At 41.8% G+C, this 11,250-nt stretch overlaps 1 non-coding gene across 1 annotated transcript; it reads left to right on the top strand.

The window, feature by feature from the left end:
• The first annotated feature begins 3,390 nt into the window (after window positions 1–3,390).
• trnak-uuu (transfer RNA lysine (anticodon UUU)) lies at window positions 3,391–3,463 on the top strand. The gene has a single exon. It is a non-coding gene; the product is annotated as a tRNA-Lys (tRNA).
• Window positions 3,464–11,250: the final 7,787 nt, after the last annotated feature.

Raw genomic sequence — 11,250 nt, 5'->3', positions numbered from 1 at the left:
TCTGATTTTTGTTTTCGGTAACACAATCCTCTGTCCTCTTAAAAGCAGTCCATCATATGTAGATAACTCCAACCTACACCTGTGGTATGGCTGCAGTTCGTCTGGAATTGGATTAGGCCATTGTCCTTTTTCCACTATGGACATCAACAATTTCAATGTGTCATCTTCGTTTGTTGCTTGTTTATGTTCCTCAAGTGTCAGTGCATGCAGTTCATAAGTGCTGATTGAAAGCACTTTATCAACATAGGTGTCTACATAACCAGTGTCTTCTGTGTCTGGTAAAGGAAGACGTGACAATGAGTCTGCAACATTGGTTTTCCCTACTATGTGTTCAATTCTGTAATCATACGGCTGTAATCTCAATCCAAGTCTTTGTATCCTGGGTGGTAACAAAGTTGCCTTTTTGGGATTGATCATGTAAATGAGGGGTTTATGATCCGTTTGAAGTGTGAACTTGCCTCCTCATAAATATGTCCTAAAATGTTGCACTGCCCAAACACAACCCAAGGCTTCACGCTCTATTTGCGAGTAATGCCTTTCTGTTGGGGTAAGTGAGCAACTTGCATATGCCACTGGCTTCTTCTGGTCTTTGTAGCAATGCTGCTCCAAGTCCTACAGGACTCGCCTCACTGATCACTACTGGTGGCGCATCTAGTTTGAAGTATGCCAGACATGGTTCAGTTACAAGTGCTCTTTTCAACTCGGCAATGGCTTTCTCAGTTTCGGATGTCCATTCCCACTTCTGTCCTTTCCTCGCTAGTTTTCTAAGGGGTTCTGATATATCTGCATAATTCGGAATAAATTTAATCAAAAATCCACAAGTTCCTAAGAATGAGCGCAAAAGTGCAACATTCTCAGGTCTCGGTGCACTGCAAACAGCTGTCACCTTTTTCGGGTCTGGTTTTATTCCTTCTGCAGTGACCAAATGTCCCAGTATCTCGATCTCTTTCAGGCCAAATATACACTTATCTTTATTTAAAGTTAAGCCTCTGTCTTGGAATCTTTGGAATACTTGCCTGAGCCTCTGTTCTAGTTGTTCTTCATTTTCCGCATGTACTACAACATCATCCATATACCATACAACACCTGGCATTGCACACAACATCAAGTCCATAGCTTTCTGATAGGCCTCTGGGGCACTAGACAAGCCAAAAGGGAACTTTTCTGAAATGGTAACAATCCCTGTGTGTGATGAAGGTAGTCAGGTGTCTTGATTCCGGGGCCAACTCAACTTGCCAGAACCATTTTCGAACATCTAACTTTGCAAAAACTTTGGCTCCTTGCACTGCTTGCAATATGCTGCCAACCGTTGGTACTGGATGTCTCTCTCTGATAACTGCTTTATTCACTTCTTGCAGATCCACACACAGTCTCACTTCCTTGGTGTCTTTTTTAGGTATTATCAGAATATTTGAGATCCATTCTGCACCTTCATTCACGTCTTCAATAATTCCATCATCCAACATTTTATCTAACTCTTGATTAACAGCTTCTGTCATTGGATAGGGAACTCATCTCAGACTTTGAGCTACTGGTGAAACTTTCTCATCTACTGTAACCTTGTGACTGTAACCCTTGATCTGTCCTAAACCTTTAAAGAGTGACTCATATTCCTGTGCTAACCGCTTAAACCTCTCTGAAGACTGGTCAACCGCATTGACAGTGTCTCCTACATTCAGAATCTTCAGATCAAAACATGCTTTTCTTCTCAACAACACTTCTACATTTCCTTCAACTACTTTGTCCTTTATTACATTTTTCTGCCATTTCAGCTGTGCCTCGAAGTAGCCAACACACTTAAGTGGACTAATTTGTGCATAGGCATAAAATTTCTTCTTAGTCTGCTGAAGTTTAGTTCTGTGTGCAAACACTTTCTTTAAAAATTCTACTCCAATGAAGTTTCTTTGACTTCCTGTATCTATCACCATTTTTATCTCTTGGCCATTTATTCGAACAGTTTCTTTACCTTCAGGGTCAATGGAATTAACAAATTCATCTGAGTCTGAACACGGTTCTTGAACTGCTCGCAGTTTTGTCCCTTCCTTATTTGTATTCAATTTCTTTTCCTGATGGGAACCGTCTTTCTTTCTACACACTAGTGCATAATGTCCTGTTTTCTTGCAGTGTAGACATTTTGCTGTTTGCGCTCCGCATTCATCTGCTTTGTGCGTTGTTAGTCCACACCTGTAACATGTAATGTCAACAGTCCCCTGTTCTTCTACTTGTTCTGTACAACTCGAGTGATAAAGCCCTGTCTGCAAATAGTGTAGAAGAACATAAAAGGGTGAAACAACACCCCAACCACAGGAATGGTAACAAGCAGGATCGTGTTCTTATTTGATAAGTCCTTTTGAGATGTCTTGTCAATGCACACAGGCGTTAGAGCTGAATAATTTACTTTTAGTGGTGTTTTTAAACAAAGATGGAACATGTTATTTCTATACCAGGAACAAAGGAGCTGACTTTAACTTTAAGAGGCAAAAACGACACCTTATCAAAGCTAATATCAATTAAAATGACATCACAACAAAAGAGTGGAGCCTTGAGTGAATAAAATTAGTTTTCATTGGACGTATGTGTCTCCATAACTTTGTAGGTGAGAGAGAGGATTGTGATAATTTGCAGGTGCTTCTCGGAAGTGCATTGGTGGTACAGGCGCCTTCCAAATAATTGAGTCGGGTTTGAATCCCAGCCAGTACAAACCCAAATCTTTTCAAGATAATTTGTGGTCCGCTAACACATCTTTTGAAACACTACAACAGGTAACACCCCGTGTGAAACATCATGAACATCTGTTAAAGCCTGAGTTTTACATACTCTAACGTAAATAAACGTTAGTGTCTTCCGGTGTGTGAGCCAATTTCTCCAAAAAAATATTTGTTAGTCTACCGGGAGGCTGTGCAAGGTGTTAAGAAATAGAATTTCTAAAAGACAGGCTCCCTATAACATCAAGGCAGAAAAAATGCTGTTTTCTCTACAGAAATGCTCTTTACATTTCAGCACTGTTGCAACTCCCTTTATAAAGGGTGTGCACACGTATACAACCAAGGCATTGAAAGTTTTTTTTTTAATTATTGTTCCAAAAAATGTTCCATTTGTTTTCTTTTTAATGTTGTTGATTAAAAGATTTTATTAAATGTGAAAAAAATCTGAATGTGAAAAAAGGTCAAAATGCTATTGAAAAAAAAAAGTAATGTGAGGAAAGATGGATTGTGGGAGCCCCTTAACTACCCATGTCATGCTGTATTTGTCACTCATTCTACTGGGAGTGGTTGTCGCTTCTGGATAAAGTCTGTCAGTGGTCATTCCAGACAGGTCAGGTATGACTGCTCTTCGGCACAAGAGACACGTGACTTGCGAGGATCCCGACAGTGTCGACTTTCTTTCAGAGCCCGGGTAGCTCAGTCGGTAGAGCATCAGACTTTTAATCTGAGGGCCCAGGGTTCAAGTCCCTGTTCGGGCGGCTGTGCTGTTTTTAATTCTATTGTGAATGTCATTCTAAATAGTCTTTTATCTTTCACTCTTCTAGCTTTACTGTGGTTATTTTAAATGTCCATTACTCGTATTTACAGTAGTCTATTTAGTGTTTCATTTCACAAACCGAAAATGTTCAAGTAGATCTTGTCACTCTACTCCACGTAATCATCTAAATTAAATCACAGTAGAATACAGAACACGCAGTGAGGAGCTCACACAGTGAGTACTCTTGAATACGACAAGAGGAAAGGCACACTGCACATCTGCAGAACATCACGTCCGAGTTTACAGTGACAGCAGAGGTTGGAAGCGACGTAGTTTTTTATTACTCGCTCGCTGAACGATCTCTCAAGAAACCTCGGTGGAGATTTAACGGGTGTCCAATAATCACGTTCAAAAAGGTGACGATAAGTTTTTTTTTAACTAGGTAGCCTTAATGGCAACACGGTGTGAGTAGATCTTAAAACAGCTGCAGACAGAGTACCCGTAATGGCAACACAGTGCTTTGAGTTCGGCTTTTCTTATTTCTTCGGTAGAACCAGTGGTATCGGAATATACTGATCCGGATAAGAAGCGCTTTCGGTTTCTGATCATTTTTATTGAGCGCTGCTCTAAGTACCACAGGCAAGATGGCTGGTGGTCTAAGGCGTTGCGCTCAGGTCGCAGTTAACCCTGGAGACGTTTGTTAAAATCTCACTTCTAATAAAGAGGTCTTTCTCGTTAGAGTAGAAACGATAGAAGCCTTAAGCGGGAAAAAAAACACAACATCTCGCATTTCACGTGTTTAATGTTAACTGTCTCAGTGGATGCCTCGGTGATTGATGGCTCTTCTCCCTCGCAGGGTGATGGCACACTTCTTCAGAGAGGGAGTCTCCCACGCACGGCTTTTCTTTATCAAGAGCTGAGACAACAGAAACAGACTTCCAACTGACATGAATTACTTTTTGAGCGTTTATGACCGTCTTTAAAAGCTGAGGGCAGGTGAAAAAGTCTTTGGAAATGAGGAAATGACTGCTGACAGTAAACAGAGCTGACGCTCAGCTACAGACAAGCGCTCCTCTTTAGTATAGTGCTGAGTACTCTCGCTTGTTGCGCGGGAGACCGGGGTACGTTTCTGTGACAGATCGCTGGTTTAATTTTTTAACAACCTGAGTTCACTTAAAAAGTGTGTACTGTGTCCTACGTTTCGGACTAGTTACTGCGGTAGAATATGGAGATCATCTCCAGCTTTGAGCTCAACTGCAACAAGAAGTCCTGCTAAATGTAGTATAGTGAGTAGACATCGCGAGACAACAGAACGAGAGTAGAAGGCAGGTATATATGGTGTAAGGGTGTGATCTGTGTAGTTAATAAAATAGTTAAAATAATATAAAAACGTCTCTTTATTAAGATACACAACATTTATGGCGACGAGAGATGAGTGCTTGACGGATTCAAAGCTAGCAGAACACTGCAGATTTTAGTTCTCTTGCTGGTAGAAACGAACTTCTGAATTTTCGGACTTTTCGTTTAGCTTGCGCCATGGAAGATATGGCAGCCGCGCCGAGAAGCTTTGCTTATGCCCAGCTTTTTCCACCGCTTCTACTGAACCTCGGAGCACCGGATTTGTATACGGAATACAAGATATGGATGGAGCCGTACAGTTTTTTTTAAAATAGCCAGTGGATCTACAGAAGCTGAGGATGCCGTGAGACATGCTACATTACTGCACTGTATCAGGGCTCCCGTGCAGCGGATTTTCGCCAACCTCCCTGGAGAAAAAGGTACATATGAACAGACTGTAGCTGCCTTAGACGCTTACACCGCGGAGAAATGTGGTTTTGGAACGGCATAAATTTAGGCAGAGAAGTCTCAGGACGAATCTGTTGATACTTTTGTGACTGCACTAAGAGGACTGGCTAAATCGTGTGACTTTGGAGTATTGGAAACTGACATGTTAAGAGATCAACTTGTGGAAAAATGTGCACATAAGAGACTATAAATTGCTGCAGGAGGAAGGGCTGACTTTAGAAAGAGCTCTTACAGTCGCTAGAATTCATGAAGCAGCTCAAGCAGAATCAAGAATGCTTTCTGACCACGGTGACAAAGTGACACTGAACGGGGCGCTCGCTCAAACTTTACAAACAAAAGCCGAGCAGCAGGACGCAGTCATGCAAGAGATATAGAAGAACAGGGGACGGCTGACATTACATGTTACAGGTGCGGACTAACAATGCACAAAGCAGATGAATGCGGAGCGTGAACACCAAGATGTCTACACTGCAAGAAAACAGGACATTATGCACACGTCTGCAGAACATCACGTCCGAGTTTAAGGACAGCAACATCAGAGATTGGAAGCTAGGGTGTTTCAGGTCTGTGTTTTTATTATAGGTTCAAGAAAGTCTGAATACCTTTGCAAGAAGTATTTCAGAATCCCACTCAAATCCAGTACGAATGCCGCATAAATCTGCATTGTCCAATTAGTATACTGTTTGTCCTGAATCAAACACGCCTTATGAAGCATTTCTAAAACAGGAGAGCTCGTTAGGGAATGCGTCTTCCTGTAAAAATAAAATGACTTCAAGGGCACTATAAGCAGAGGTGTGAAAGCCTGCTCTACAGAAGCACTATAGCCAGAGATGCCAAAGAGGTCGAGATTTCACCACGAGAGAGAAAGCATCTCAGAAAACGAAGTTGTGGTCGTTTCCACGCGTTATAAAACCACTAGGTCAAACAACAAGAGCTGAAGTGCCGCTGTTGAGAGTAACGCGGCCGAGGGCTCTAAGGAGCTGGCTTAAACCTCCAGTCTCTTCAAGAGCATCTGTTGGAGTCGCACTGCTACAGCGTATCTCCTTGTTAAGTATCCCTTTTTTGTTGTTGCTGCCTCCAGGCGATGTAAACCAGATTCAGAAAAAAATAATTTGAACAACGTTATTCCCATGTTTACTTTAAGGCGCAGTGGCCAAGTTGCTGTTTCATTTGTCTCCGCTTTCCTTTAGTTTCAAAGTCTTCAAAAAACTCGCAATGTAAGAGTCTCAAAAGTAAGAGAACATAACTGTCGCCAGTGATTAGTATTCTTGCATATCCTGCCTTGTTTTTTAGTCGACAAAGCTTGTCTCTCTTCACACCCATCTTCCGAATGATCGCCTCAGCATTGGGAAGGAACGTGCGCTTGGTACAGCCCCCCCACTCCATTGTCTGATCACAAACAGATCGGGTGAGCTGTCAGTCCAGGTTGGAAGTAACTAAAGCACTAAGAATCTGACTTAGGAACGAGAAGACCGTGTTTTTTTAAACGAGTAAATAAAATAATATAAAATAATATACTGCCTGCAAGACTAAGTCAAGTTCAAGTTCAAGTTTATTGTCATTATACTCATACGCAGGTATATGGTATAACGAAATGCTATTTAGCTAGCTCTCGGACATAAGTAGTACAAAGAAAAAAACACAACAACAATACAATTGTATAACAAAAGAAAGACAGAGACAACAGCTGATGTGCAAAAAACAACAACAGGCAGTGTGCAAAACAACAAAGAGGTAACAGGTTATGTGCAAAAACACGCATCAAAAGAATGAAATAAAGGGATAGAAATGATGGGGAGTGAGCTTTTGACATGTATGGGAGAGGTAGATTTTCAATGTGTGTTTGGGTTTATGGTAAGAAAGAAGGCACTGTGAGGTTCAGATCATAGGTGAGAGGTGAGGAGAGAGTGAGAGAGGCTGGGAGTTTAATAGTTTGATAGTGCGGGGATAAAAACTGTTTCTGAGTCTGGTAGTCCGGACCCGAATGCTCCGGTACCGTTTTCCATGTCATGCTAAACGCCACAAATTGTGTTAGTCCAGTCGTATCTATCGTCCTAAAGTTACGAAAAATCGGATGCGACTGGTGCAATCAGCATCCATTTTTTCAGGATAGTCGAGCGGTTTAAAACAGCAAATTCACAGCTTCGTGTCTTTTAAGCTTTGTGTTTCACTCTCCAAATAGAGGCACGGGTTCAAATCCCACTCCCGACAGTCAGGCGTTTTACCCTGTCTTTTTTACCTGCCTTTACACTGTTTCAGTCTTGTTGTCTTGTTGTGCTCACTGACAATCACAGTACGAGGGAAACGGAGAAACTGCTTAGCAAAAACATAACAGACAGAAAAAAGCTTTGTAAACACGTGAATGTGATTAGCAGCAGTAAGGTATGCATTCAAATGTTTAAGGCTTATTTATAACAGCAGCAGAAGAAAGGTGCAGCACAATGCAATTTGTGAGAATTCGCGGGTTTTTATGCTGCTTGGACTTCTTTCAAGACTATGAAGTGACCCCCGTTTTATTTTCATTTTCAAACTTCAGAACCGAATAACAAAGAGGTTTCATGTGTGACAGCATTCCGTTGCAAATACCGTTTCCACGATGTATTCAGCGACGGGAATGAAATATTTTAGTGCTGGCTCAAATGCGAGGAATTTCAGAAAAACCTGGAAAAGCAACGCTTGCAGTAAATGACAAATCTAAAGCGTGTAGTCAGCATGAACAGAACAACGCAATGCTCTGTAAAAAACGATCTGAAGCCGCAATTACTCTTTTATCTCGGGCAGTTCATTCCGATTCGATGTTTCCGCAGTATAAATTAAATGCCGAACTTGCCAAGCAAGTTTAATACTTGCTTGTGAGCCCTAGATAAATTGGCTGCTGCAATTTCAGCAAGCGGAGTTCTGCTCAGCTGCCTGTAGTACACATTGCTGATTCCTTTTGTGAGGGCACGGGCAATCTTTCAACGATAAGGCTGACGTGCCTGTCGAAATTGTGTTTCCCTTTCACTGTGTTGTATTTGCCCTACTAGTACAACATCAATTGTGATGTCATCATTGCCCATTGGTTTGTCTTGTTGTCATTGTGTATTTTACATTACAGGAACTGAAAGTACTGAACTGAAGGTACTGAAGGTAGGAACTGAAAGTACAGACTGCTTTAATTATAAGAAAGTTTTTTTTCTGCTGTTCTCTTTCCTGATGTATTGGTATTTGAAGGCTATTGGGCAGCAAGGATTTATCTTCCTGACCTCGCTATATAAGATATGGGTCCATGATCATCTTAGTTTAGATGTACCTTTTAAAGGTGGTATTATTCTCCATTGTTCAGCCTTCAGACATACTTGGAAAGTTTTAGGCACAGACATAATCTTTCTTAATCCCCTTTTATCCTGAGGTGACGTCCCAGACGAGCTTGCCTCCTGGGAATATTCACTGTGCTCTTCAGGCTTTTTTTCTGATTCTACACAGATTTTTTCTCCTTCAAACATGTCACCACTGTCTGTGCTGCCGTGTGCAGCCCATGCATCTTCTGTATCTCCTGATGAACTTCTGAGCTCTGTGTTGCCTTCCAAACTATGTCTCTCACTTTGACTTGAAATATGGACTATAGATTGTATACTGTCATCTGGTTTTGAATCCTTACCAATACTCACCTCCTTCTGCGCCCTAAGCACTTGGATTCTTACTTTTTTTCTATCTTCATGCCAAATCACTGATAACCATTTCTTGTTGCTGGAGCAATCCTCTCCAAGGACTCTGTTTGACAGTGTTGACCACATATTGTCATGCCACCTAATTTTTTTTTCTAGCTTAAAAAACTTCAGAAATTCTTTGATCTCATTCCCTACTCCACAAGCCACAGGTCTGGCCTCCTACTTCTCTGTCCTCCTTTAACATGTGGCATTGCCAACAATCTGAAAAATAGGGAACACATCTGAATGAAGTGGAAACATAATTGAAATTCAACTCCCAATGGATGTTAATAGTGTAGGAGTGCAACAGATGTACAAATCCATTCAATGTTTTTATTTCTGTGTTTAATTTTTGAGGGACCCTATATATTGATATAGCATCAATCACAAAACAGCATTCTGTCAATGTCAAGACCACCAGCCAACTGGTGGAGATCAACATGTGTTAATCCACCAGCACATTCTCTACTGTGTGGCAAGCAGCACTGTTTTAACCATTCAAACCCGCTTCCCGCTACTCGGTATTGAGTCTTCTCTTTGAGAGCTCTACCTTGCGTTTACTCTGAATCTCGCTTACTGGTTATGGACTCTCTTTTGCCTCTCGACCTTGGACCTCGCCTGACGTTCTGGATTGTTCGCCTGTCTCAATAACTACTTACATCAGCACAGGATCTGCATACCTTTTCACTGAGGATTTCTGACAGTCACAGCCACATAAAAAACTAGAAAAGAAGTATGTGTTTCTTAAAAAAAATACCCCCCAAATTGTTTTTGTTTTTTTTAAAGTCAACATATCTGGGTTGTGTTTGCAAGATTTTTAAAAATTGCAAAGTTTGTGTGGGTATGATTGTAAAAAATCAAATCATAACTGAAGAAAGCTCCATGGTCAAAACATTGTGTTTTCTTCTTCTCTTTTCAGCATGGAATAAACCTATTACTTGTTCCTTGGAGATTACCATGTGCCAATAAGATATGATCACTGTATTGACCATATACAATTTCTTGCATTAGGAATTCCTATTTTGCATACCCCAGCTTGCTCTCCTTGAGACACACATACAGGGAGAGAAGCTGGGGGTCAGAGCACAGGGTCAGCCATTTATACGGCACCCCTGGAGCAGTTGGGGTTAAGGGCCTTGTTCAGGAGCCCAATGGAGTAGGTGTCAGCCCTGTCCCGTCCCTAGTTTCCGGTCTGCTGTCCTTCCGGTCTTTCTCTTTCCCTTGGGCTATATATTTCCGGGTCTTGCACTCTGTCCTCACTCAGCATTGACGTTCGGATGTCCTGAGACCCGCCTAGCACCAGGGCGCCCCACGTCCGCTCCCTGAGGGCATAGGTTTCTATACGGCATTCCTGAACTCTTTGCACTAATGAGCCCGGGCCTTTTTCCCGTCTTGCCACTACGCATATGGGTCTTTTTCCGCTCTCCTGCTCCCCTTTGGACGTCCGTGACAGTAGGATTCCTCTGCCGACTGTGGGATGTAAACCAGCAACCTTCCAGCCACAGGTGCAGATCCTTAGCCACAGAGCCACCGCTCTACCAAATGTGCCAATTCTTTAAAGGAAGTCCAAAAAAATGCTAATTTATTTTTAGAAATAGTTGCTGTAAATAACATCAGTTGCTATTGAAGAGTACATACAAGCACAGAGACAAGTTAATAAACTTGGAATGACTACTTACAGCTCTGGAAAGTCCGAAGATTTTGTTTCCGGTTGTTTAGGAACAAGTAATAGGTTTATTCCATGCTGAAAAAAAAAGAAGAGAGAAAACAATGTTTCGGCTGTGGAGCCTTCTTCAGGTGTGAGAGAGAGAAGGCAGTAGGCAAAGGTAATGTAGTGGGAGAACAAAGGCTGGGAGGGAGGAGGAGTGAGAGATGGGAGCAGGGGACAGAAAGACAGGGCAATCAAGAGGTGTGAAGTCAGAATAGGTGTTGAGAGGTGTGAAATACAACTTCCAATGAATGGAGAAAATTTAGTAGAATAGTAGTCTGTTGTTTAGAGAAGGGGGAAGGTGTGATCCTAGCTGCAGGATAAGTTTGGTTTCGGTAGTCTTTCTAATGTATGAGTTCAGAAAACCATCTTTGAGAACACAGACGGAGAGATTAGAGTGGTCATGGCCATCAGAGGTGAAATGAGAAACAATGGTTTTTGGAGAGATCTTCAATCTTCACAGCCCTGACATGTTCTCTGAAGCGGTCTCCAAGTCTCCTTCCTGTTTCTCCAATATAGAGAGAAACTGGGCATCACTGCAAGAGATACAGTAAATAAGGTTGCTGGAGGTACAAGATGCCATCT

This window comes from Lepisosteus platostomus, chromosome 5, assembly GCF_059453375.1.
Source record: "Lepisosteus platostomus isolate fLepPlt1 chromosome 5, fLepPlt1.hap1, whole genome shotgun sequence".
In the NCBI taxonomy this organism is placed as follows: domain Eukaryota; kingdom Metazoa; phylum Chordata; class Actinopteri; order Semionotiformes; family Lepisosteidae; genus Lepisosteus; species Lepisosteus platostomus.
The sequence above is the reverse complement of the archived record's forward strand: the minus strand, read 5'-3'. Positions and strand labels throughout refer to the sequence as shown.